This window comes from Artibeus jamaicensis, unplaced genomic scaffold (genome assembly GCF_021234435.1).
Source record: "Artibeus jamaicensis isolate MK-2021 breed Jamaican fruit bat unplaced genomic scaffold, CSHL_Jam_final contig_384, whole genome shotgun sequence".
Lineage (NCBI taxonomy): Eukaryota > Metazoa > Chordata > Mammalia > Chiroptera > Phyllostomidae > Artibeus > Artibeus jamaicensis.
This window is the reverse complement of record NW_026521810.1, coordinates 19,637,222-19,663,234: the sequence shown is the minus strand read 5'-3', so window position 1 is coordinate 19,663,234 and position 26,013 is coordinate 19,637,222. Positions and strand designations below refer to the sequence as shown.

The 26,013-nt window shown below is 36.8% G+C and overlaps 1 protein-coding gene and 1 pseudogene across 4 annotated transcripts in view; one reads left to right on the top strand and one right to left on the bottom strand.

Annotated features, from left to right (window-relative positions):
- The window catches only part of CTNNA2 (catenin alpha 2), a 1,098,262-nt gene that overhangs the window by 57,663 nt on the left and 1,014,586 nt on the right, over nucleotides 1-26,013 (top strand). Inside the window, exon 1 of one of the 4 annotated variants that reach the window (XM_053664694.1) lies at nucleotides 15,572-15,613. The exons of the other annotated variants lie outside the window; for them this stretch is intronic. The gene's annotated coding sequence lies outside the window, so the exon portion shown is untranslated. Of the gene's footprint in view, nucleotides 1-15,571; nucleotides 15,614-26,013 lie in introns of those variants that run through there. 4 annotated transcript variants of the gene reach the window in all.
- Nucleotides 13,184-14,253, bottom strand: LOC119046502 (E3 ubiquitin-protein ligase makorin-1-like; annotated as a pseudogene).

Sequence of the window (26,013 nt, the reverse complement as noted above, 5' to 3'; positions counted from 1 at the left end):
TCTGTCAGCTTGTTTGAATTCATTATTTTCCTCTTTGATCTTAGTGAAGCTCAATTTAAAATGTTCATGTGAAAGACATAGCCCACTTGCTTAAGGCATGTGTTTTAGATAGCATTAAGATATCATGGGCACCCGGAAGTCCTGATAGTTGGAGCATTATTGCTTACCGCTTCCAAGTAGTTACCAAATGTTCAGCACCTTCTTCGTTCTTTGAAGAAATGATATATATTTAATGTAATTTACTTTTTTCATATAAAAAATTCATTTCCAGTGTTACATTAAAAATATTTAATTACATCAAAAGATATTTAGGAATTTTAAAAATACATAAATACTTCAGCCATTTTCATAGAAACATTTATTAATATTAGACAAAGATATAGTTTTTATTTAGAAAAAATATGTTAGATCATTCTGCAATGAGATGACATACTGGAAAATAAATGGCATTTGTTCTTGCAAGGTAGAGGGAGTTTATTACAAATTATTTTAAACTTGACGAAGTTACAAAAAAAGTAACTTATGTAAAATTTTGATTAAGGACAGAATTACTTCATCCAATTCTAAATCATTTATTATAGATACCCCCAGAATTATTTAATCTAATTAATGTATTTATTTACAGCAAACTTATTTCTTATTGAATCTAGTGGGGTGATCTTGGTTAATAAAATTACGGGTTTCAGGTGCACAGTTCTATAATATATCATCTGTGTATTGTAATTACTTTTGAAAATTAATTTAGTGCTTTAAAAAATGTCGATTTTCCCCCCCTGATTTTGAAATCCAGTTAGGTCAGGTATCTAAAAGTAAGTGGTGTTTTCAGGTGTTACCAATTCAAAAGGGCTGGTACCATGCATTTGTGGCACTTTTGCTTCATGCAGTTGTGGCAAGCTGAATACATTTGTTCTGAAAATGGGAGAACCTAAATTTAATTCAGTCACTACAACTGGGAAGGTGATACTGTGCCCTTGTTATCTGAAACTTTAATGTAAGTAATAACTTTTTATACATAGAGTTGATAAATATCAGTGCTAAATGTTTGAACAGATTGTTTAAACAAAGCCAGGCGTAATAACGTTGTCTCTGCTTCACATGGGAGTAGTCACTGTGGTGTGAATAGCTACCATGTGGAAGTCCTTAAGTAGAGTGGTGGGTGCGGACAGCCCAACATATAATGCCTGGGTGTCAAACTCATTTTCACTGGGGGCCACCACAGCCTTGCACATGGTTGCCTTCAAAGGGCCGGGTGTAATTTCAACTCCTTAACTGTTAAGGAGTGGTTACATTTACACAGTCCTAAAATTACATTTGGCCCTTTGAAGGCAACCTCAAGGCTCATGTGGCCCCCGGTGAAAATGAGTTTGACACTCCTGCTATAAAACATGCAGGCACTGTTCCAGGTGCCAGAAAAAAAACAGAGACAAGCAGATAAAAATTTATCTGAACAAAGTTGCCACAAACTTGTGGGTCATCTGACATTGGAAACTGAAAACATAGTAGCAAATGCTGTGCTTTCCGATGTAACAACAGTATGTACCTGTACCATTATTTCCAGAAAGGATAGTAGTTCTGAACTGGGTCTTTGGTCAAGAGATGCCTATGGTAGCAACCCTATCATCTGGTTAGATTTGGAAAACCTGTTTTTTTAGAATGTGCTTTTTGATGTCAAATTTGGAGAAATTTCAGCAATTCACCAATTCCTCTCTCACCTTTTTTCTAGACACTCATACAATGTCTTTATTTTATTATTGAGTTTTATCAAATTCTAGTATTCAGAACTATGCCTGGCTCCAAGAGTCATTAAGTAAATGTCTGTTGAAAAATTACAGAGGGAAGTGGGATTGAGTGCTAACTAGAGGACATGTGACAAAAATTAGGCAGAATTAAAGTTTCACTTTCTCACCTTTAGAGGGAGAGCAATACCACCATGATGACAGGATTTATATATAGGCACTTTGGCAATTTCCCAGTGAGTTTAATGATAGAAAAACCTAATTTAGTTATTGGCTGTCATTACTCTCATGGAGGGCTTACACTTAGAAACTGACACTCTGATTTGTAAGGTTGCCAGAGTGCTTAAACACTGGCAGCTGTGAAATATCTTCCATATCTGTTCAGGGAATCTCAGGGGGCAGTGAACTGAGCAATACTTTTGCTAAGTGTTTCAGGAAAGCCAGTGGCAACTGTACCTTTATTTGGCACATACTTATGAGGATCAACTCAATCAACAGTTTTCTTCATGTTTGCATGAAATTTTGTAAGCACAGCCTGGTGATACTTTAAAGTTGATGGCGATTACGGTTTGGAATTGACCAGTCACCTATACCTTTAGATACTTTTAAAGGTAAATAATTTGTTAATTAATGCAGGTTTTTAAATGGAATCTTTTTGTTCATTGTTGGTGAAAAGGTTTGGAAAAAATTCATTGGTGAGATTGGCCCCCCATCCACTGTCATCATTACCTGCTGTCAGTATTATGATTTGCTTAATGAATGTAGTCAAGGCAAGATTGGGAAATTCATATTGAGGAGGCAGAGATTTAGTTCAAATTCAGGTGTGGCATTATCAAAGGCTGCAATGGGCAGCATGATGATCCATTTAAAAGGAAAAAATCAGTTATCCTTTGTATTAGTTTTGTATCACTGCTATAAGAGACTATAACACACTTAGTGTGTTAAGCACTGCAAATATATAATCTTAAATTCATGTAGGTCAGAGGTTCAACATGTGTCTCAATAGACAAAGACCAAGGTATTGACAGGGTTGCATTCCTTCTAGAGGCTCAAGGGGAAAATCCATTCCCTTGCTCATTTGGGTCGTTGTGTACATTCACTTGCCAGAGGTTATAGAGTTGTCTGTGTTTTGTTGCCAGCTTGTGGCTGCAGGACACTCCTGGCTTTTAGAGTCAAGTACAATTCTTGGCTCACGGCTCCTTCCCTGGATTTTCGAAGCCACAACCTGCAGGTGGGAGTCCTTTTCAAGATGTATCTTTGACTCTCCTGTCACTGCATATACCTCTGTCTGAGGTCAAGCAGAAAAGTCTCTGCTTTTGAGGACTCGTGATTAGATTGGGCTCACCCTGTAATCCAGGACTACCTCCCTAATTTATGGCCCCTAACCTGTAACCATATCTGCAGAGACCCCTCTGCCATACAGGAGGACATATTGACACGTTTAGTGGAGGGATCAATATTGTCATTTACTAAATCATTCTCCTGGGGAGAAAAAGGCCACATAGTAGTTCAAATGGATTTGTTATCTTATTCCAAATTACATGTAATTAACTTTCACATTTTTTTCTTTTATAATCTAAACAGGTGTGTTATTATTATCCAGAAAATTACAGGCACTATGCTATCTCTGCTTTACTGGGAAATTACTAAAGATATACTAATTACTTCATATATATATATATATATATATATATATATATATATATATATATATATGGAGATGTATAGTTGAATGTATCAATGTGATAACCAGATTAAGATAAATAACACAGACCATAAGCAAACTTTGTAACCTTTATAATGATTTAGCAGTGGTTAAGAATGTAGGCTGAGCCTTCTTGACTATTTACTATCTACTTAATATTGGGAATTTCTTAAAAATTTGAGAGCCCCAGTTTTCTCATGTGTGAAATGGAGATTATAATCGCACTTAGTTAGCTTCGTCATGAACATTAAATGTGTTAACATATGAAGTATGTAAAACATGTCCCGGTGTGAGATAAATATTCAAAAATGCTTTGCTCTTACGATTTTAATTTCTAAGTATAAATATTTTCAAACATATACAAAATAGAATTGCTTATATAACTAGCTGGTTCTTTATTTAATAATTAGCTGCCATATATTAATCACCTAGGTGGTAGAATTATACAAATTGCCAGTATATAAATGTTTCCCTTTTTTGTCTGTCAGTTTTTTTCTGAATCCTCTTAGTCTTATCATTTCACCCCAGCATGCAACAATGTGCATCTTTTAAAAATAAGGAATATGGGCTTCAAAATAATTACCAGGGAGTCATCTTACCTAACAAAATAATTGCTTGGTTGCAGCTAATAATCAGAATGCAGTTAAATTTTTAATATTCTTTAAAAATATTTTTGTAGTTATTTGTTTGAGTCAGAATTCAAACAATTTCATGTAACATTTGTTTTTACATCTCCTAGGCCCTTTTTTATTTCTTCTCTCTTTTTTTAAGGTCAGGTCTATTAAGGTATAGTTTACATTCAGTATATTTTCCTTCTTTTGTGTACAGTCCAATGGAATTTGGTAAATATATACAGTAATATAACCAACACCATAGTCAAGTTCTCTCATGCTTCTTTTATTTTACCCTAAGGTTGTAACATGTGATCCTTTTTTATACCCATATAGTAGGATTTTCCTTTTTCAAAGCAGCATAGAAGTGGAACACATGGGATATAGACTTTTGAGCCGAGCTTCTGTCACTTAACATAACTATTTGAAATTTGCCTTGTTGTTTCCATATCAGAAGCCTGTCCCTTTTTCATTGCCGAGTATTATTCCATCATGTAGATGTTGCCACAATTTGTTTAGCCAGTCAATCTGATGGATATTTGGAATGTTTTGTCATTTGGATTATTTTGTGAGTTTATGAGTAAATTTGATATAAACATTCACATATATATTCACAAAAGATACACACACACACATATGTATTTGGTATATATTCAGTAGTGTTTCCTGAGACTTGATGGGTCACGTGGTAAGTGTATGTATAGTGTCATACAAGATTGCAAACTGTTTTCTAGTGTGGCTGCCCGTTTTGCGTGTGTCAAAGCCATATATGAGAATTCTAGTTTCTCCACATCTTTGCTAGTGCTTTTTTTTTTTTCATTATCATCTCACCATTCAAAAACTTATGGAGTGGACGCTCATTGTTGTTTTGATTTGCTTATCCTAATTACTGATCTGATGACCTTGAAAATCTTTAAATGTACTTGTTTTTCCTACCCCCTTTTTAGTCCAGACCAGTCTTTCCCCCTCATATTTTGTTTTAGTAAAAATGTCATGTTTTTTTCTTCATTCATTTGTTTAACATGGTCCTTGATCTCCACCATTCCTATAAAATGGAAGTTAGCTTGTGAAACCCTATCAGATGTCAAGTTTATATTTTTGGTCACATGCTTCACAGGCTGTCTGCTTCTCATTGCATTGCTTCAGGAAGCACATGTTGTCTGACTGACATCGGGTTCGGGTGCAGCCATGTTGTTCTCCACTAAAGTTGAACATCGAACTTTCAGCCGATGTTGTCATCTCTTTACCTTTACTTGAATTGGTTATTTCATTAAGTTTTACAAAATATTTATATTTTCTCTTTTTTCTTCCTCTGTATTTATCAGTTGGTTGTCTTCTTTAAAGAAAGACATTTTCTCAGTTACTAGGGCTACCTGGTTTCCCTAAAATAGAGTTGATACAGAGAAGTAAGAATTGCTGTCTCTTAGAATAAGGAGTTAGTTTCCCGGAAATGTTCAGTGATAATTAACGGGTGGTCACAGAGGGAGTGTACTTCTTTCTATTGTTTGTTTTGCTCTTTAAGTGTCATTATGAATTCAGGGATGTTATGTATTCACTGTGTTTCAGTGATTCCTGTTAATTTCAAATTCAGGTTAGATTAATGCAATTGAAAAGTGTACGGGTTCATAGAATTTCATACGTACATGGACCTAGTTTCTGGACTTTTTTCTTTTTCCTGGTTCTTTGGTCTGTCTATGCCTGCACCATTCTTGCATCCATAAAATTATCTAGCTTCAGAAAAAATAATTGTGAATGGGGATTGATATGAATTTTTTAAAATATTTTATTTATTTATTTTTCAAGAGAGGGGAAGGGAAGGAGAAAGAGTGGGAGAGAAACATCAATGTATGGTTGCCTCTCATGCATCCCCTGCTGGGAACTGGCCTGCCACCCAGGCATGTGCCCTGACGGGGAATGGAACCTGGATACTCTGGTTCGCAGGCCCGCACTCAATCCACTGAGCTATGCCAGCTATTTTTTAAATTAAAGTCAGTTGACATTGTTATGACACTGGGTTCCTATCTAAGAACACATTGTTTCTCAGTATTTTTCAAGTCTATTTTTGGGTCTTTTAAGAAGGTGTTTAAATGTTTTACTTGTGTAAGTTTTTCAGATTTCCAAGTTTTTTATTTTTGTTGCTGTTGTAATTTCTTTTGTTCTATATTAGATTTCAAAATATATCTTTTAAGTGTATTCTTGTATGTATGAAGGCAGTTATTTTCTGTATGCTAATTCATGGATTCACTATTTTTTTGTATCTCTATTGTTTGCATTAGCTTCTCAATTGATTTTCTTGGTTTTTGAGATATTTGTTTACAATAACACATTCTGACCTTTCCCCATTAAGTAAGACTTGGCTCCTATTGTGACGGTACTGTAATGTGTAGAGAATGGAAACACGGAACTGTTTTAATATCTGACAGGAGGTCTGTCCACAGGGTATCCAGCCATGTAATAGGAAAAAGAGAGACACTGATTGAAGAAGATACAAGAAAAGTACATAGAACAATGACGCCTCAGTCCCCTTCAAAGTAGGCACCTTGGGACTTCACACAATTCTCCCAGTTGCCATCAGCTGCTTTATCATATTTTCCCAAATCTCATCCATAGTCTGAAATCTCTTCCCTTTCAAAGGTGATTTTAATTTTGGGAAAAGCCAGAAGTCTCAGGGCACTGAGTCTGGGCTGTAGTGGGGCTGAGTCACCTGGGTGATTTGATTTTTGCCAAGAACCTCTGCACAAGGTGTGATGCATGAGGGACTCGTTGTCATGATGAAGCTGCCAGTCACCGGTGGCCCACAGCTGCGGCCTCTGAATCACCTGAATAGTTCCTGTGGAGCAGTGTTCAAGCTTAATGCCCTCAGTACCGCACTGCCTTCTCCACTTCCTGCTGCGTAGTAAATCTTCAGATATTAGGAAACTGTCAAGAGTGTAGCATTCTTTTGATTATATTCTGTCTAGAATGTCACCTTCTAAACCCCTGGCCCCCATTCTTATTTATTGTCAATGTTGTCCGCCTTGTGGTCAAATGTGTCGTGTTTTGGAGTCTTGCTCACTGCTTCTTATTCCCCTCTCCAGCCTGGCAAGTTCTCTGTTTATTTAACTGTATATCTTTTTACCCCATATTTTCTTTTTTTAAAAATATTTTATTTACTTATTCATTTATAGAGGGGAAGGAGAGAGGGAGAGAAACATCAATGTATGGTTGCCTCTTGTGCATCCCCTTCTGGGAACTGGCCTGCAACCCAGGCATGTGCCCTGACTGGGAATTGAACCACAATCCTTTGCTTTGCAGGCCCACGCTCTATCCACTGAGCTACACCAGCCAGGGCTTTTACCCCATATTTTCATTGTTCATAGTTTTCTTTTCCAAGCAGGCTTTTTCTTTTTTAAAAAAATTATTTGTTTATTTTCAGAGAGAGGAAGGGAGGGAGAAATAGAGGGAGAGAAATATCAATGTGTGGTTGCCTCTCACCATGCCCCCTACTGGGGATCTGACCTGCAACCCAGGCATGTGCCCTGACTGGGAATTGAATCAGCAACCCTTTGGTTTCCAGGCTGGTGCTCCGTCCACTGAGACACACCAGCCAGGGCTAAGGCTTCCTCTTTTTAATTAATTAATTAATTTATTTTAGCAATTTTCTTTTTTTCTTGTTATGTTTGTGTTTTAAGGGTGCAAGTGTACTTGGGCAAGCTTTATTACCTTGCTTATTATATTTTCTATTTAACTTCATATCAACCAATTCTTGTAAGAGTAGATCCTTAGCTTTGGATAGTGCTTTCTAGCCAAAGATTTATTTGCATTTATTATAACATTTTAGTATTTTTTGTATTGTAATATGTATCTTGAATTTCTGTTGTTCCCAATTGTCTTGCAGTTAAATGAGGTCTTTGAAGTTGATAAATCTTCCCATGAACTCATAAAAGCATAGACTTATAAAATCAAAAAAGTATTTTGTTACATATGTGGATTTTTATGCAACAAATAGTTGTTCAGAAAATATACAGAGTTTAAAGTCAGATAACTACCCTGAGAGGAAAAGAGATGAGAAGTACCAATCATACAAATATTCAGACTTTCCTGTACTTAGGTAACACTCCGAGTGTACAAAGCCTGGGGGCTCTTGAGCCACAAAGATTGATACACAAAATATTTAGAAAGAATATTGGCACTTACCTAGGCTAAGGACCCCATGGGAGGCAGAGAGAATAATATATATAGTCAGGTGGATATATGTTCTTTAGCCTCTGAAGATTCAGATAGATTAATGAATGGAAGACAAATTGGGCAAAATAATAGAACTGTCTTCATAGGTTATTTGGAGGGCTAAATGGGTGACGGGTGGAAGGGACCAACAGAGTGCCTGGCAAAGAGGAAATGCTCAGTGCATTTTAGCAATTAATAGTACAATGAGCAGTGGGTTTGAAGTATTCCTAATTTTGTGTTAGTAGATGTACACCTTATACTGTGATCTGGGAGGAAAGACGTTGTTTCCTAAAAACTGAGGAATCTAAGGAGAATACAGGGTTGAGCCTCCAGTAAGCCAAGGCTATTCTCCAGAAGTAGTTTTGGGTCTGTGCCACTGCTTGTCAGGTGATCAAAGGGTCAGTGACCTTTTCTAAAAAGATTTTTATTTATTTAGTTTTAGAGAGAGGAGAAGGGAGGGAGAAAGACAGGGAGAGAAACATCCATGTGAGAGAGAAACATTTATCGGCCGCCTCTTCCATGTCCCCCAAGAGGGGACTGAACCCCCAACCCAGGCATGTGCCCCCACCGGGATTTGAGTTGGCAGCCTCCCACTTCGCTGGACAATGCCCAACCGAGTCACACCAGTTAGGGCAAGAGTCAGAGTTATGTGTAATAATATACGTTCTATAATTTTAGCCTGGAAAAATTGTTTACCATATATATTTTTGTTTTAAAGGAAACAGTTGCTAAATTTTCCTCATCACAGTTCTCATTGGCTTATAAATTAGAAGAATATGCTTTGTTTCCTAAATTTAATTTTTATGTAATCAGTAACATCGTCTAAATTGTCTCTAGTATTGTCTTTTTTTTTTTTTGCCAATGTTCATTGACTTCCATTATCAGTTAGAAGACAGGAAGCATATTATTGTGAAGAACTATGCTTCTTTAATACTTTTCCTAGACTAAGCTTAGTCAGAAAAATGAAAAGATCAGGACTAGACTCAATATTATGAGGAAGAAACTGAAGTAGGTTCTAAATAGTTCTCATCAATTAAGGAATGATGTTCATCCTGAGTTGTGGCTGTTTTGCTGTGGCAATTTCCAGATTTCCCTGCCCCGAGATGCCAATTTACTCCTGACTGTCCGACATTAAGTAATGTCTATTGAAAGCTTTAATCAAATTGACAAAATTCACTATCTCAGTGACCTGCTGGTGTCTTCTAACTTCTCTCTAGGAATTTGAAGATGGATCTTTGCAAGAACAAAAATGTGTTTAGTCTTCAAATTTAATTGGAAAGCAAAGCTTGTCCTCCCCCTTGTAGGTATACACCATTGAAGTATCACCACAGACGACACTTTGCTTTCTTAATTGTTACTTGGATGTCTGAGCACTTAATTCTTCACATGCCCACCCCCACCCCCTCGCCCATTGTTCTTATCTATTATCAGGTCATTTTTTCAGTGTTTCTTTTAAGTTTCACTGCAAGGGAATAAGGGGTAAATGTTTCTTTCTTTTGTGTTTTAGTTTCTTTTTTTTAAATTATTGTTGTTCAAGTACAGTTATCTCCATTTTCCCCAAACACTGCCCCCCGCCCCATGCGTCCCCACCTCCCACCCTTGATCCTACCCCCTTATATTTCTTTAGATCCTCATAAAAACAGGTTGCATTTGTTACATCTGCTGTAATTACTGCTTTGAGAAGGATTTTCTGTCCAGACTTTGTTCAAACACACATGCTTAATCACTCTGTGCTGGTCCATATTTTGCAAAAAAATAAGAACTTTTTTCTGTTTGTATCTTTTTTGTAGTACTTCTCAGGGAATGTGAAAATTATGGTATTTGAAAACAATTCTTCAGCTTCTGTCATTATTTCTTCAAATATGATGAACATCTATTACAGTTTGGCTTTTTGAATGTTTTCGGGTACTCAAGAGCCATTTGATATTTTCTAGCTGATGGGGAGATGCTTAATATAAAATATCAATATGGAGAACCCTGCATGCCAAAGGAATGACTGGGTGGCAAAAATATCCTTCCTTTATTTTTTTCTATCATTTCCTCAATTGTTAAATACATTATAGTCATATTTTAAAACATATGCTTTTGTTCTTTAAAAATAACCCAACATGGCATTTGCTGTTCAGGACAAGACCCTTTCTAGTTGTGACGGAGACCTGTTTATCTGGCACATGTGACCTTTGACTTTTTTCTTGATATAGGACAACCAGAGCTGCAGTAAACATCATCACAATATCAGCAGTCTGCTTTTTTTAAAAAAAAAACACACATATTAGATGAGGGAAAATACTGTATTTTTAAAAAATGATTTAAACCTATTAACATATAAAGCTGGCTTGCCTTAATTGTTGCTGATTTCAGATGAAAGTGATTTTGCCTGGATAATCAGTTTCACCATTTTGCTTTGCTCTAAGTGCAGGCGCTGAATGTAATGTGTTGGTCTATCTCCTGCTCCTTTGTTCTACAGTGTATTCATTTTGCTTTAGGAGACACAGGGCATATATTGATGTTGGTATAGAAATTCAGAAGTTCTGCAGAAAAATAGAATAAAGTTAATAAAAAGGCTGTTATTGTTCATAGGATGCAAACTATCATCAATTAATGTGATAATTTGAAATTTTTCTGTGAAATTTTAATTTGAATTACCTCGTACTGGATCATTTAACCTATGATTTTGGTTTGTGCCAGAACACTACTGGGGATGACTGCATCCAGTGAGACAACTTATGTGAAAGTGGTTGTCAGTAAAATGTATTTATAAGTGTTCTTGCGAAGAATTCTTTAATTCTTTTAAACTTCACATCATTGCTCTGCTTCGTATACAGAATATTCCAGTGAAATTTATGGTATTGTTTCTTTCCATCAAATTCGTAGATCTCTGCTGCTGAGTGTCAGTGGATCAGGTCTCCATTCCGGAAAGACCAGCAGTTCTGAGGTGATACAGGTTTCTTCTCTTTCTATATATCTAGATCTAGATATATATACATATAGAGAGAAAGACTGTTTTTTTAAAGATTTTATTTATTTATTTTTAGAGAGAGGGGAAGAGAGAGAGAAAGAGAGGGAGAGACACATCAGTGTGTGATTGCCTCTCATACGCCCCCTACTGGGGACCTGGCCTGCAACCCAGGCATGTGCCCTGACTTGGAAATCAAACCAGCTATGCTTTGGTTCACAGGCCAACACTCAATGCACTGAGCTACACCAGCCAGGGCTAAGTCATTTTTTAAAATCTGAATCAAGTTCCCTCTCAGCCTCCTTCCTGATTTGCAAAAATATTGATGCCTATAGGGTCTTTTTCTAGGAGCATCTGGGAGGTAAAGTCAGTGATGTATTGAGCCCAGCAAGCATTTGTTTAGTAACTTACAAAACATCCTCAGGATGTTAAGATATGGAGAAGCCAAACTGTACATGCATTTAGTTTTATGTCCTTAAAGGGAGATTATGACTCATCTGTGCAAAGGAAGTAGACACAGGAATAGTTTGACATGATGGAATGATATTTTTTCACCTTTGTGTAAAACTCCTATTTTGAAACATTCTAATTCCAGTTTAATATCAGTGCATCAGAATTCTCCCAAATGCATTTTCTTCCCTATCCTGCGCCTGGATATCATGGTTGAGTGTCTCTGGTGAACACTTAGCAGCACTTCAGTTCCATTGTTACCTTATTCATTATGTTTTACTTAGATGTTCCTCAGTCTGAGAATAACACAGTCTTTCACCTGGCTGTCTGTTGAATTGGGGTATATTGTTGTAGAACACTATGGATGCACTTAGGATACTAGTGTAGAACATCAAAGCAGTCCTCGGTTAATGTGGAACTAACTAAATGCTAGATTTTTCTCACCTTCCGAATTCTTAAGGACAGCATCTTCCTCTGATTACAGCCTTCTTTATTTGCAGCTCTGGCACTGTGTGTTCACGTCCATTGTACAGGTTTTCCACCCTAAAGACATATTTCTAGGCTGTTCATCTTTTTCCCCTATCATGCTGCTCTTGGTTTCTCTTTTTCCCCAGTTCCCTACTGATCCACTCTTGGGCAGTTTGGTTGAATTGCTGACCCATCATCTTCTGAATGTACCTTCCCTTCTTAATGTTTGTGCCTCACCTGTATAGCACAATTCAAGCACTTATCAGTACTTCCTTTACCTTCTTGCTTCTTGTACCCATGTGAAGAGCACTTCTGAAGAAATATCCTGCAGTGGTGCAGGTCAGCTACACCACCAATCCATGGCCATTAACTCCACCGGAGTCTAGTGGTGCCCTTCTTTACTCCTTTTTATTTTTGGTTTTGAGATCCACATGCTTCATTTTAAAAGGATTTTTTAAAAATTTTATTATTGTGGTAAGAACACAAAATGAGGTATGCCCTCTTAAACTTTAATATGCATTTTGTTGACTGTAAGCACAGTGTTGTACAGCAGATATCTAGACGTTACTCATCTTGCTTAATTGAAACTTCATACCCATTGTTTTTTTTTCATTTAAGTACATTTATTTCTTGTAACTTTTCTCTTTAGTTTATATTGTTTTTGTTCATTTATGAAATGGTGGATTATTGGCTAACTTAATGAATGAAATAGGAAGAGGAAAATGTGAAGTCAGGAAACATACATTCAGAGCTAGATAACTTTGTTCACTGAGCCTAAGTGAGCTCATCTATTAAACACAGTCTCCTGAGAAGCAGCATGAGAAGTCTACTAACTGATACATAGGTTTTCCTCATTCAAATAAAAGCAGTTATACCAGCTAACCTAGAAGCCAACTGAAATACAAGAAAGAAATCCCAATTAGAAAAATACCCCAGTTTCAAGAATGCATGTATTTAAATGTAGTCCATCTCATTTGAAAGTTGAAAGTTGGTACAAGATACTAAATTCTTCACCTAAACAGAAAGCACAATGTAAGATTGAGGAGGAGTCTCAACTTATGATCCTGGTATCAAATTGCTCAGCTCTCCTCCACTTGCGAATACAGTTGAGACAGTAGGTGTGGTTGCAGTTGGAGAAGATCCCGAAGCTGCACTCCCTGGGGTGGGCTTTCATTTAGACCACATCCATGCAGATGCCACACACATGTCTTTACTGTGCTGGACAGCAAGTGAGAGCTCCTTTCCTCATGGGCCTCAATGCAGGATTTTATTTGTTGCGATCTCTGGGTAGCATCCACTGGATGGAGGACCTGCAGCCCACACATATCACGGGAGTCTCTGTGGCGATACATGTGGCTCTACCTATATCGGCTCTCTCCAAGTGCAGCACAGGGGCAAAGCTGCTGCTTTGTTTCTACTGCCCTTTGCTTCCCTAATTCTTTCTTGGTCACTGGGCCCTGCTGGGATGTTTCGGTACAAGAAGGGCTATGCCCTGCCTGGGTAGCTTAGTTCCTTGGAACATTGTCTCCTGTACCAAAAATGTTTTGAGTTCGATCCCCAGTTAGGGCACATACCTAGGTTGTGGGTTTGATTCCTAGTCTGTGTGTGTATGAGAGGCAACCAGTTGATGTTCCTCTTTCTCTCTTTCTCTCATTCCCTCCCCACCCCCTCCTAATTCTAAAATCAGTACAATTAAAAAATATCCTCCAGTGAGGATTTAAAAAGAAAGAAGGGGCAGTATGGTCACAGTAGGACTGCCCAGGAACAAACTCACTGACATTCACAACCCGCTGAACCTGCTCTTGCAGTAGCAAAGTTGGAATTTCTTGTTTCAGCCTTGTCCATATTCATTAACAGTTGGTCCAAATACTGATGAGAGATTTGAAGAAGCAGCCAGGGATGATTTTGCAGTTAGATCTGTAGCAGTCACTTTTTCTTGTTTCAATAGTTTGCTAAGTTCACATCTGCAGTGGTCTCCATAAATACAATACCCTTACTGAAAATACTTGCATATTACACTGTGTGGACTGTCAGGTTCTGTGAGTAGCAGCTGTTAAATTCTTCCATACAAACCCCATGCATGAAATACAAGGCCGGTCTTGGAAGGAGACAAGATGACATGGGTATTTTTTGTGCCATGTGGGAGGTACTGAAGTGTTTCGGACAGGGTAAGAGGTGTAGGGCACCCATTGATTATTAATCAGTAATAATCCTCATTTCCCCCTCTCTGCCGTTGGCAACCACCATTTCACTCTTTGATTCTATGAATCTGACTATTTTAGATGGCTTACACGAGTGGAATCATTTGGTATTTGTCTTTGTGTGACTGACTTATTTCATTTATTATAATGTTCTCAAGGTTCATCCATATTGTCACATATTTCAAAATTTCTTTCTTTTTAAAGCATGAATAGTATTCCAGTGTGTGTGTGTGTGTGTCATTTTCTTTTTCCATTCATTTGCCAGTGGCCACTTGGGTTGTTTCCATCTCTTGGCTATTTTGAGCAGTGCTGCAATGAACACAAGAATGCTAATATGTCTTTGAGATCCTGATTTCAAATTTTGAATAAATATACAAAAGTGGATTTCTGGGTGTGATTGATGTGATATTTCATTGTGGATTTGCATTTGCTTAATGGTTAGTGATGCTGATTACTTTTTCATATATGTTTTGGCCATTTGTGTGTCTTTTATTGGAGAAAAATCTGTTCAAGATTTTAACCCATTTTTTAAATCAGTTTTTTATGCTGTGGAGTTGTAGGGGTTCTTTATCTACATGATTTAACCCGTTGTCAGATAAATGGTTTTTCTTATTCTGTAGGTTGCCTGTTTATTCAGTTGATTCTGTCCTTTGCAAAATCTTCTAAATTTGTTTTAATTCCGTAAAGTGATTTGAAATTATGTAATTTTTAAAAAATCTATTGATGTACACCTTTAATTGATATATTGATGTACACCTGTAAGCAAAGAGAGGTCGAAGTATTGATCAAAAAGAGAAGGTTAATCAAATAAAGGGCTAACAACAGTACTCTTAGGTTTAATCCATGACTCAAAGAGGATGATTTTAACTTGGTTTGAGTTAAATGCCCTCTTGATAATAGTTTTGTCCTTAGAGTTTGGAAGATTGAGAGGCTGCTTAGTTCGATGTGGTCTCAGTGGTTTGTTTTTGTTTTTGTTGCCTGTGCTTTTGGTGTCATAGCCATGAAGTCATTGCCAAGGCCAAGGTGATGAAACCTTTCCTCTATGTTTTCTTCTAGGAATTTTACAGTTTCAGATATTATACTTAAGTCTTTAATCCATTTTTCTCTAGTTTCTTTTATTTGCTCTTTTTTGGTCTGTACAAAATCATTTCCCATGGTTTCCCCCCAGATGCCTCAACTAAAACTCACCCTTTTGTTTAGAGCAGCAATTATAGAACAGAGATGGAGAGTGAGGACTCACTACCTGGACTTGCTTTTTGCAAGTGGTTTTGTTATCTTGGGTAAGTAATTTAACCTTTCTTTGTCTCTGTTTCTTCATCTATAAAATGGGGGAAATAATAATATCTATCTGATGGGGTGTTGTAAGGATTAAATGAGTTATTGTTGGTAAAAAGTACTCAAAATAGCATTTGACACATATTAGGAAGTAGGTATGTGTTGATTATTATTGCCTTTTTAAAATCCCTGGTGATATTCAGGCTTTCAGGCCATCTGTCACTGTTTTCATCTTTCAAACCTATGATACTGAAAACAACTCATCCACTTTTATTGATTATTTTTCTCATTCTCAGTAATGGTGTGTAAAAAGATTCTATTTCTTCATGATTCTTCCTGTCTCTGTTCTAGTTTTATGTTTATCTCTCTCTTCATCCACATCTTTAATCTGCTCCTTTATGCAAAATCCATACCCTGAGCCTATCCACAAAATAGTGTTTCTCTTATTGTAAAACCAATAAAGACATCATCATTATCATCATCAGCACCTTTATCACAAACAATAAAAGATTAAAAAGGACTCTCTCTGAGAAAATACAATAAAATATGTAAAAACATAAATTAAAATAAAACAGAATCTCTGTGTGATAACTTCTCATACACGAAGGGTCACTCAAAATAACCCTGAATTATCTTCTGGAGAGCAGGCCCCTTGAGGTGCAGGCTTTGGCCCTAGGTGAGTCTTCTAGGAACACATCTGCATCAGTGTACCAGCTGGTGGTGTTGTGAGAGCCTGTGTTTGGCTTCAGTGAAATTTTATTGTAGACTCTTTCAGTGCGTTTGCCCATTTAATGATGGGTGATTTATGAATGCACTAAGCTGAGTGTTCAGCAGTTTCTGACCCAAAATGGCGTGACCACTGTGCCCCACCCTCCGTATTCACCTGATCTTGCCCTTAGTGGCTTTATTTTTTTGTTTGTTTTTTGGGATAAAAAAAGTCCTCAAAGGGAAATGTTTTGCTGATGTGGAAGGGGTGAAACAAAAATGGCAGAAGCACTAAAAGACATTAAAATCAAGGAGTTCAAAAACTGTTTTGAGCAGTGAAAAAATAGTAAAGTGTATTGCATCAAATAAACAGTACTTTGAAGGTGACTGAAGTTTAAACATGTAAGGATAAATATACAATTTTTGATAAGGCTGTTTTTTGGGGGGCATCTCTCTTTGTATTTTCTTGACCAGGGATCAAACCCACAACCTTTCGGTGTACAGGATGACACTCTAACCAACTGAAACTCCTGGACAGGGCTCTCATATAGACTTTTTATTTTTTTTTAAGATTAGGGTTCCTTCAGTTTACTCCCTTCTGGCTGTAGCTGCAGTTTGCTGATACTGAACAAAGAAAGCAACAATTATCTGTCACATTCAGAGATACTCTTCCTGTCCTTTGTCCACTGTGGCGCTCTTTTAGATTCCATGTGGTTATGCACTTTGGGCTGTCATGACCTGAGTTCTTGAGCTCAACCTTCTCACTCTCACCTGATTCTGCACCAGGTTCTGACCTCATGTCCTTCCTAGGTCTTCCACCCATTTCCTAAATATATGCTTTCACCCACATCCCATTTTTCACCCTGATCCTTACTCTATATGTGTTCCCTGGGTAATTTAATCTATTCCCATGATTTATGTACTGTTTACCAGATGTGCCAGTGACTCACAGTTCTCTATTTCAAGCCCAAGACTCTCTCCTGAGCTTTCAGATCTCTTTCCAACTATTTTGTAGTCGTGAACCCCCATAGGCATCCCAAATTCAGTACGTCTAAAATTAAACTCATTAGAGTCCAAACTTTGCACTGCTCCTACATTTCAATCCTAGTGAATGCTTTTAGCATCAACCCAAGAGCACTGACCAGAAACTTGGTGTTCATCATCAGAGTCCTCCCTTTTTTATGTATTCAATTTATGAGTCCCTATTTATATCATGATACTTATAATTCTATCTCAGATATCTCTGTTTTTCTCAATCTTAATTCTTACTTCCTTACTTTAAGCCTTTATTTTTCTTTGCTGAGCTATTACAAGAATTTTTGAATAGCTTTGCTTCCTGATGGCACCTGCTCTCCAGTTTATCTTATGGAGAGTTGACAGTAATGTGAGGTCTGTAAAGAAGCTATCCAGCCATGAAACCTGAAAAATAAAGACAGTTATTGAAGAACATATAAGATGTAAGAAACATTGTACATGGGACAATGTTGACCCATTCCCCATCAAAGTAGGCACTTTGGGACCTCACAGTTCTCCCAGTCACCATCATTTGCTTCATCATGTTTTCCTGAATCTTATCAACAGTCTGAAATCTCTTCCCTTTCAAAGGTGATTTTAGTTTGGGGAAAAGCCAGAAGTCACAGGGCACCAAATCTGGGCGGTAGTGGGGCTGACTTACCTGGGTGTTTCGATGTTTTGCCAAAAAACTCTGCATGTGACATGATGCATGAGCAGGTGCATTGTCATGACGAAGCTGCCAATCACCAGTGGCCCAGAGTGGCAGCCTTCTGAATCATCTAAATAGTTTCCATGGAAGAATGTTCAAGCTAATGCACAATTTCATGCAGAGTCACTGCTCTACTTGCTCAGTCATTTTGAATTTGATGGCCACAGAGTGCACATGCTCACTCAATGGCATCTACTGATCCCACTGACTAGTACAGTGAAGTCTTCATTGTTCACTCATGCACATCCCAGTCCGTTCTAATTGGCTGCCAGGTGACATAGATGTCTTACAGACCATTCTGGTCATATTAACAATGGTTGGACTTTCTTTGGACAGACCTCATACTTCTAGAATGTTGACCTGTTTATGTACATTTTGCTCAAACATATATTTTTATAATCCAACTGTTGTGTTATGCATTATTTTTCACCATCCAGCCTCAAACTTTTCTCCAAGCCTCAGTTCTGGTCAGAACCCCTTCATGAACAGATGGCACAGATCTGGTCCTACACAGGATGATCTTGTCTTTGATGCCTATATACCTTGATTTGTATATGCTAGTCTTGCCTAATTCCATTTCCTGGAATAATTTTATTTATTCTTCTAAGATTAACCCCATGCTTCTGTGGGGAAGCCATTCACAAATCATTATAAATTGTAAGCTTTCATTTACTCTCTTACTTTTCATAGTGTTTTGTCGATGGTAGTTATCACACTGGCCTGGAACTATTTGATTCTCCAAAGAGCTCTGTGCATTCCTGTTTTGCTAACACCCAGGACACTGCCTGAAACTTAGTAGGTGCTTAGTGAATATTTGAATGAATTTTAGAACTAAGTTTTTAAGAATGATGGTGATAGTTTGTCTCAGGGGCAATCTGAATAAAGATAGGAAAACTGGTAAAATAAGAAGGGTATCAAAGGAAGGAAGAAAGTTGTCTGTATACTGAGTTGAGAAGAGAGGAAGAAAGCATGAGAAATAGACCCTGAGGTATAGGAGAAAGTTGGGGAATAGCACTAGAAAAAGGGAAAAAAGGGATATCATTACAGTTCTGCACACCAGTGCATCCCAAGAATGACAGGGAAGGGGTGGCAACAGAAGGAAAAAGGTGACTTTGTGAGAGAGAAAACCCTGAGTGTCAGAAGAGCCAGAAAACATCTGGAGATGAGAGAAGGGCTCTGTCTTTGCATCTGTTTTGTGTGTTTCTCCTAATGATGCTAAAAAGCCATTTAATTTCCTATTTCTCCCTAAAATATATGATCAAAGAGCCCTAAGTCCAGGATGCATTCTCTGTAACTTGCTCTTAGATATATGGAAAACATCCCTGACCTACTGCCAGTCTTCTGTGAAAAAATCCTTCCAGTTGTCTGTTTTCTCTATGGCTCTTCTTGCAAGAAAAACCAACACACAAATAAAGTACATAAAAGTTTTCAACTCTTTTGGGTAAATGCCAAGGAGCACAATGGTTGGATTCTATGGTAAGAGTATGTCTAGTTTTTGTAAGAAACTGATGAACTGTCTTCCAAAGTGGCTGTATGATTTTCATTCCCACCAGCAATGTTCTTGTTGCTCCACATCCTCATTGGCATTTGGTGGTGTCGATCTTTTAGATTTTGGCCATTCTAATAAGTGTGTACTGATAACTCATTGTTTTGATTTGCATTTCCCTGAAGATATATGATATGAAGCATATTTTCATATGCTTATTTATCATCTGTATTTCTTATCTAATGTGGTATCTGTTAAGGTCTTTTACACATTTTTAAATCAAGTTGTTCATTTTGTTATTATTGAGTTCCAAGGGTTCTTTGTGTATTTTGGAAAATAGTCTTTTACATATATGTGTTTTGCAAATATTTTCTCCCAATTGTGACTTATATACTCTTATTTTTGATACTGTCTTCTACAGAGCAGAAGTTGTTAATTTTAAGGAAATTCAGCTCATAGATTCTTTCTTTCATGGATTATGCCTTTGGTATTATGTATAAAAGTCATTGCTGTACTGAAGGTCATTTAGGTTTTCTTTTCTGTTCTATGTTAGGAGTTTTATAGTTTTGGATTTTATATTGAGTTGTGTGATGATCCATTTTGAGTTAATGTTTGTCAAAGATTCATTTCACAAACATTATGTCTAGATTCATTTTTTTGCATGTAGATGTCCAGTTGTTTCAGCACTTGCTGAAGAGACCATCTTTGTTCCATTTTATTTCCTTCTTTATCAAAGATCATTTGACTATGTTAATGAGACCCTATTTCTGGGTTCTCTATTCTGTTCCATTACTCTATTTCTTTATTCTTTCCTTAGTCCTACATCGTGTTGGTTACTGTAGCTTTAGAGTAAACCTTGAAGTTGGGCAGTGTCTGTCCCCTGAGTTTGTCATGCAGACATGGTAGCCACTACACTAAGGAACAAGGCAGATGGCCCACCAACTTTGTTTTTCTTCAGTATCGAGTGGGCTATTTCGTATCTGAAATACTTTTAAAAGTGTATTATGGTCATGAGCAAAACAAATCTGTAAATGTTTAGGATAAAAGCAAAGAAATATGAGTAAATATTTAGTCTGCTGCTATGTGTACAGTATATCATTGGCAAAAGGAAATCAGCTCATGGATAATATTTTATGACTACATAATGCATAGAACTAAATTTAATTTTACTACTGATTACATAAAGATTCTATGAAATGTATTAATATTCTGATTTTATATGCAGTAAGGCTCTTTGGATATTATTGCTAAATGAAATTATGTATTTGAACTGAATACCCTTCTCCAACATTCTTAAATAAAATTGGAAGAGTATAATATTGTCAGAAATAATAGAAATTATACTGTGTCTGGATTTTTCAGACACAGAAAATCAACCTAGAAACACCTAAGAATTTTTAACAAAGGTACTTAAAAAAAAACCCATCTTATTTAGGCAACAAATTTTCTTAATACTAAATAAAAGTGTCTTTTGCTACTTTTACTTTGACTTTTGGAAAGAGCATTCTTTTTACAGCCTGGTAAGATCTTGGAGAGATGTTAATTAAATTCCTAACCATGTCTTATGAACAGCAATTGAAGGATTTAGCCTTGAGCAGAGAAGACTTGGGGAAATGGAACAGAGAAATTGGGAAGTTTCTTTACATGTCTGAAGGGTCATTGTTTGGAAGATAGATTAGACTAATTTAGGGTTATGTTCAGAATTCAGGTTAATAGCTAATTATCTTAATTCCCCGTTTATAAGGAGGGAATGATAGTAGTAAGGTTTACATAGTGAATTAAACTGCACCAAAAGGTAATGAGTGAGCTCCTCACCATCTGGTTATTAATAGTAGGTGTGTGACTACTCTGGGTTGGAATCATGCAAAAGCCCAAAGTTTCATTTTATACAGAAGTAAACATGTGGAAATTATGTTCAATCTTGTGATCAAATAAATATAGAAAGTCAAACACCATTTTTATTTCTTACTTAGGAAAAATTAAAATGTGTGTGTTTGTATACATACACATGTCTCCAGTGTTAGTGAGGATGAAGGAAAAGAATAACTCATATTGTGACAGAAATATGAGCCCATCAACTTTTATGTGAGAATATTTGTCAAAAGCCTTAAAATATACTTTTGGAAGAGGGCAAATTCTTATTTATCACCATGTTCTTTGAAGTCGGGCTCCCAGAAGCATACTCTGAGATTAGGACTTCATGTATTTATTCAAGCATTGTACTGAGGTGACGGACAGGTGAATAGGGAAAGTAGGAGCAGGGGAACATGGCTACAGGCAAAAACTTGTAAGAGGGATGGTTGGGGAGACTAGAATATGAGTACCTCACAGGATTGCCCCTATTTGAGACTGGGGAGCTGGGCTTTCACACTCTAGTCTGTCAGTAGTTGGTAAAAGAATGGGGTCATGTGCAGGCATAGAAGTCCCAAAGCCTCAGAAAGAATCCACCAGAGAAGAGTTGCAGGTGTCAGCTGTTAGAAACAAGAGTTGCTAATATCGCACAATTAGAAAAAAGTGGCTCAAGAATATCTGCACAAAACACTGGAATTAACTATTTAAATATTCACCACCTGATAAGTACCATATTATTTAAGAAAACAAGAATGTTTAACCGTAGATATTGTAAAAAATGATACTGATAAAATATGGACATTTCAGCTGTGTGGTGGTGTGACATACAAGACTTTGGCATGAAAGCTCTCAGAATAAATACTGTGCATGATTTAAAACAATGTAAAAGACTAGTTATGTAATAAAGGGAAATTGTTAAATATCTGTAGCAAAAATGCAAATAATGGTCAGAATCACATTTTTTTTTAATTGGGAGAAAGTGATGCCCTACTGAAGATCATGGACATCATATTGAAACATGAAAATTAAAATTTGTAAGAATCAGAAACAAAAAAACAAAATTGTTTCCTATTAAATGATAATAGTTTTCTTAATATTTAAAACACAGATAAACTATTTGAAGTAATTATAGAAAATGGTAAGGTTCCTGGGTATTAGGCCAACATAAATAAAAAAAAAAAACCCCGCAGCATTCTTTTATACCTGAAACAAAGAATAGAGGCTACAAAATTATACATAAATCTAGAGAAAGTTTTATAAGACTTTCAAGAAAATATAAAACTTTATCGAAAACATAAAAGAAGAGTTAAAGAAACAAGAAATGTAGAGAATATTTGTGAATGGGAGAAATCAATATAGTAAATGTATCAGTTCTCCAAGGATTAATCTATAAATTCATCTATACATTCAATGTTGTTTCATTAATAAAATGTTCAGAGAATGTGATAAGATGAATTTGAAATTCATATAGACATAAAAATTCCCAAGAATAATCAAGATTTACTTTTCCATGGGATTCTGGCTTAGATGCAGACATAGTTAGAAACCCTTTGCTTCTTGTACAACCTAAAGGAGGATAACAACCAATTTGAAATCAATAAACAACCAGAAGCTCCAAAAAATCAAACTGCGTGGAACTCTGACAACCAAGGAACTGAAGAAACAGTCAAACAGACCAACCAGCTCAGTAAGATGGGTGGACAGAGAGAACCCACAGCAAGGTGGTGGATCATAAGGGCAGGGCTGGCTGAACGGGAAACTGAGACTCCGAGCTGACTGTGGACTACGGCGGGGGTTGCCTTGGTGGGAGAAACTTCCAGTCTCACGTGAGGGTTCCTTGGAAAGTGAGGTTGGAGATGAGCAGGTGAGCTGCACTGTCCCCTCTGCCTCCTCCTGCACAGGCAGCACTGAGGGTGGCTTTGCTCGGGTGAACACCTAAGGCCACCCCACCTTACAGCTTAACAGGTGTGCTGAGACAAAGAAATGTGGTCCAAATGAAAGAGAAGAGCAAAACCCCAGAAAGAGAACTAAGTGATGAGGAGACAGCCAGCCTATATGATGGAGGGTTCAAAGCCCTGGTAATCAAAATGCTCACACAACTGATTGAGCTTGGTTGGAAAATGAAAGAACAAATGAAGGATACCCAAAGTGAAGTAAAGCAGATTATTCAGGGAACCAACAGTGACAGGAAGGAAACCAGGACCCAAATCAACAATTTTGAACAAAAGGAAGAAATACACATCCAACCAGAATACAATGAAGAAACAAGAATTCAAAAAAATGAAGAGAGTCTTACAAACCTCTGGGACAACTTTAAATGTTCTAATATCTGAATTATAGGGGTGTCGGAAGGAGAAGAACAAGAGCAAGAAATGGAAAACTTATGTGAACAAATAATGAAGGAAAACTTCCCCAATTTCAAGAAGGAAATAGATTTTCAAGAAGTCCAGGAAGCTCAGAGAGTCCCAAAGGAGTTGGACCCAAAGAAGAACGCATCAAGGCACATCATCATTAAGTTACCCAAGATTAAAGATAAAGAGAGAATCTTAAAAACAACAAGAGGAAAGGAGAGACTTACCTAGAAAGGAGTACTCATAAGACTATCAGATGATTTCTCAAAAGAAACCTTACAAGCAAGAAGGGTTTGGAAAGAAGTATTCAGAGTCATGAAAGCCAAAGACCTACATCCAAGATTACTCTATTCAGCAAAGCTATCATTTAGAATTGAAGGGCAGATAAAGTGCTTCCCAGATAAGGTCGAGTTAAAGGAGTTCATCCTTACCAAGCCCTTATTATATGAAATGTTAAAGGGTCTTATCTAAGAAATAGATAGAAAACCAAAAAGTATGGAACAGTAAAATGACAACAAAATCACAACTATCAACAAATGAACCTAAAAAAGAAAAACAATGAAAACAAAAACTAAGCAAACAATGAGAACAGGAACAGAATCAGAGAAATGGACATCACATGGAGGGTTTTCAATAGGGAGGGGGAGGGAAGGAATAGGGAAGAAAAGCATAATTGGTAGGCATAAAAAAGAGAGAGGTAAAAAATGGTAGTGGAAGCAGAAACTTCAAGGAACTTATATGTATAACCCATGGACATGAGTCTAAGGGGGGGGTGCTGGAGGGTTGGGGGGTGCAGGGCAGAGGGGGATAAAGGGGGAGAAGTTGAGAAGACTGTAATAACATAATAAAATATACTTAAAAATTAAAAAAAATAAATGAATTACTTTTTCAGTAATGAAACTTTATATTAAAGTTTTAGTAATTAAGACAGTAGGGTATTAGTGCAAGAATAGTCAAACAGACCAATGGAACAAAAAAGCAAAGGAATTAACCTAAATATAAATGAATGACATTGCATAGCTATCCAAAAGATTGAGAAAAAGTGCTTAATTAAATGATGTTGGGACTTCTGGCTGCTATTATAAAAAAAAGATACAATTATGATGGATTTGAGACCTACTGTTACGAGTAAACATTTTAGAGAAAACTTAGAAGACAGACTTCACGTCCTGAATTAGGGAAGGATTTCCTACACAAGACAAATACAGAGTTTAAATGGTAAAATTACATATTCAACTACTTCAAAATTTAAAACTTTTGAATGACAAACACTAAAATCACAAAACTAAGGGGAAGAAAAACCTCAGTTACTAGAGACAATATTTGAAAAACATATTACTCACAATGGATTAAAACTTATATGAAGAATTCCAAAGTAATCATGGAAGCAATCTAATAAAAATGGACTGGTTTTATATAGGCAAATTTTGGAAGAAATACAAATCTGTAATAAATTAACTGGCAATCAGCACGATGCAATTTGCAGATTATGATAAACTAATAAGACTGAAAAACCTAAGTGTTGAAAAAGATGTGGGGAAACACTAATTTCCTTAAATTATTCATGGCAATGTAGATTAGTACAGTTGACTTAGAAAATAGTTTTCCAGTGGACTGAAGATATATGAACCTTGTGATCCTTAAATTCAGTTTCTAGTTATATGTCTAAGATACAGGAGACAAGAAGACATGTATGGGTGAACTGACTACAGCTTTTGTAATAGTGAAAATGAACCATATTCTCATTTAGAGGATGGGAGGGCTGTTGAGTGATGATTACTACTTCTGGTTAAAATGGAGAAACAGAGACCAGATTTAGCTCGTGCCTTAAGATATATGAGAAAACAGTTTTTAAGGCACCTGCCTTTAGGCATCAATGTATACTGGTCCTTGAGAGATGGGCAAATAAGGAGGAGATGAATCATAATACTGCTTACCCTACTACTTTGACAGTTTTCAGGGCACAGTGGAGGAAGAGGAGAGCAGTCAGATCTTGGCAGACTTCCTGCATTGAGCAAACCAAGCTAAAATTATGGGAACACTGAGGTACTGGGCATAGTAGTAGAAGGTGAGAGCTTCCCAGAGGGAGAACTCTGAGGATCTTCAGTTTTCTTGTAATCAGCAGAGTAGTGATGAATATACAGAGGTGGGCAAAAGTACTTGCGAGTATGCAAAATACAGAGTTGATTCTTATAATATTATTTATTAACTATTGCATTGTTTTCCATCCAAACAACTGTAAAGCTACTTTTTGCCCACCCCTTTATACATATGTGGAAAAGACCTAAG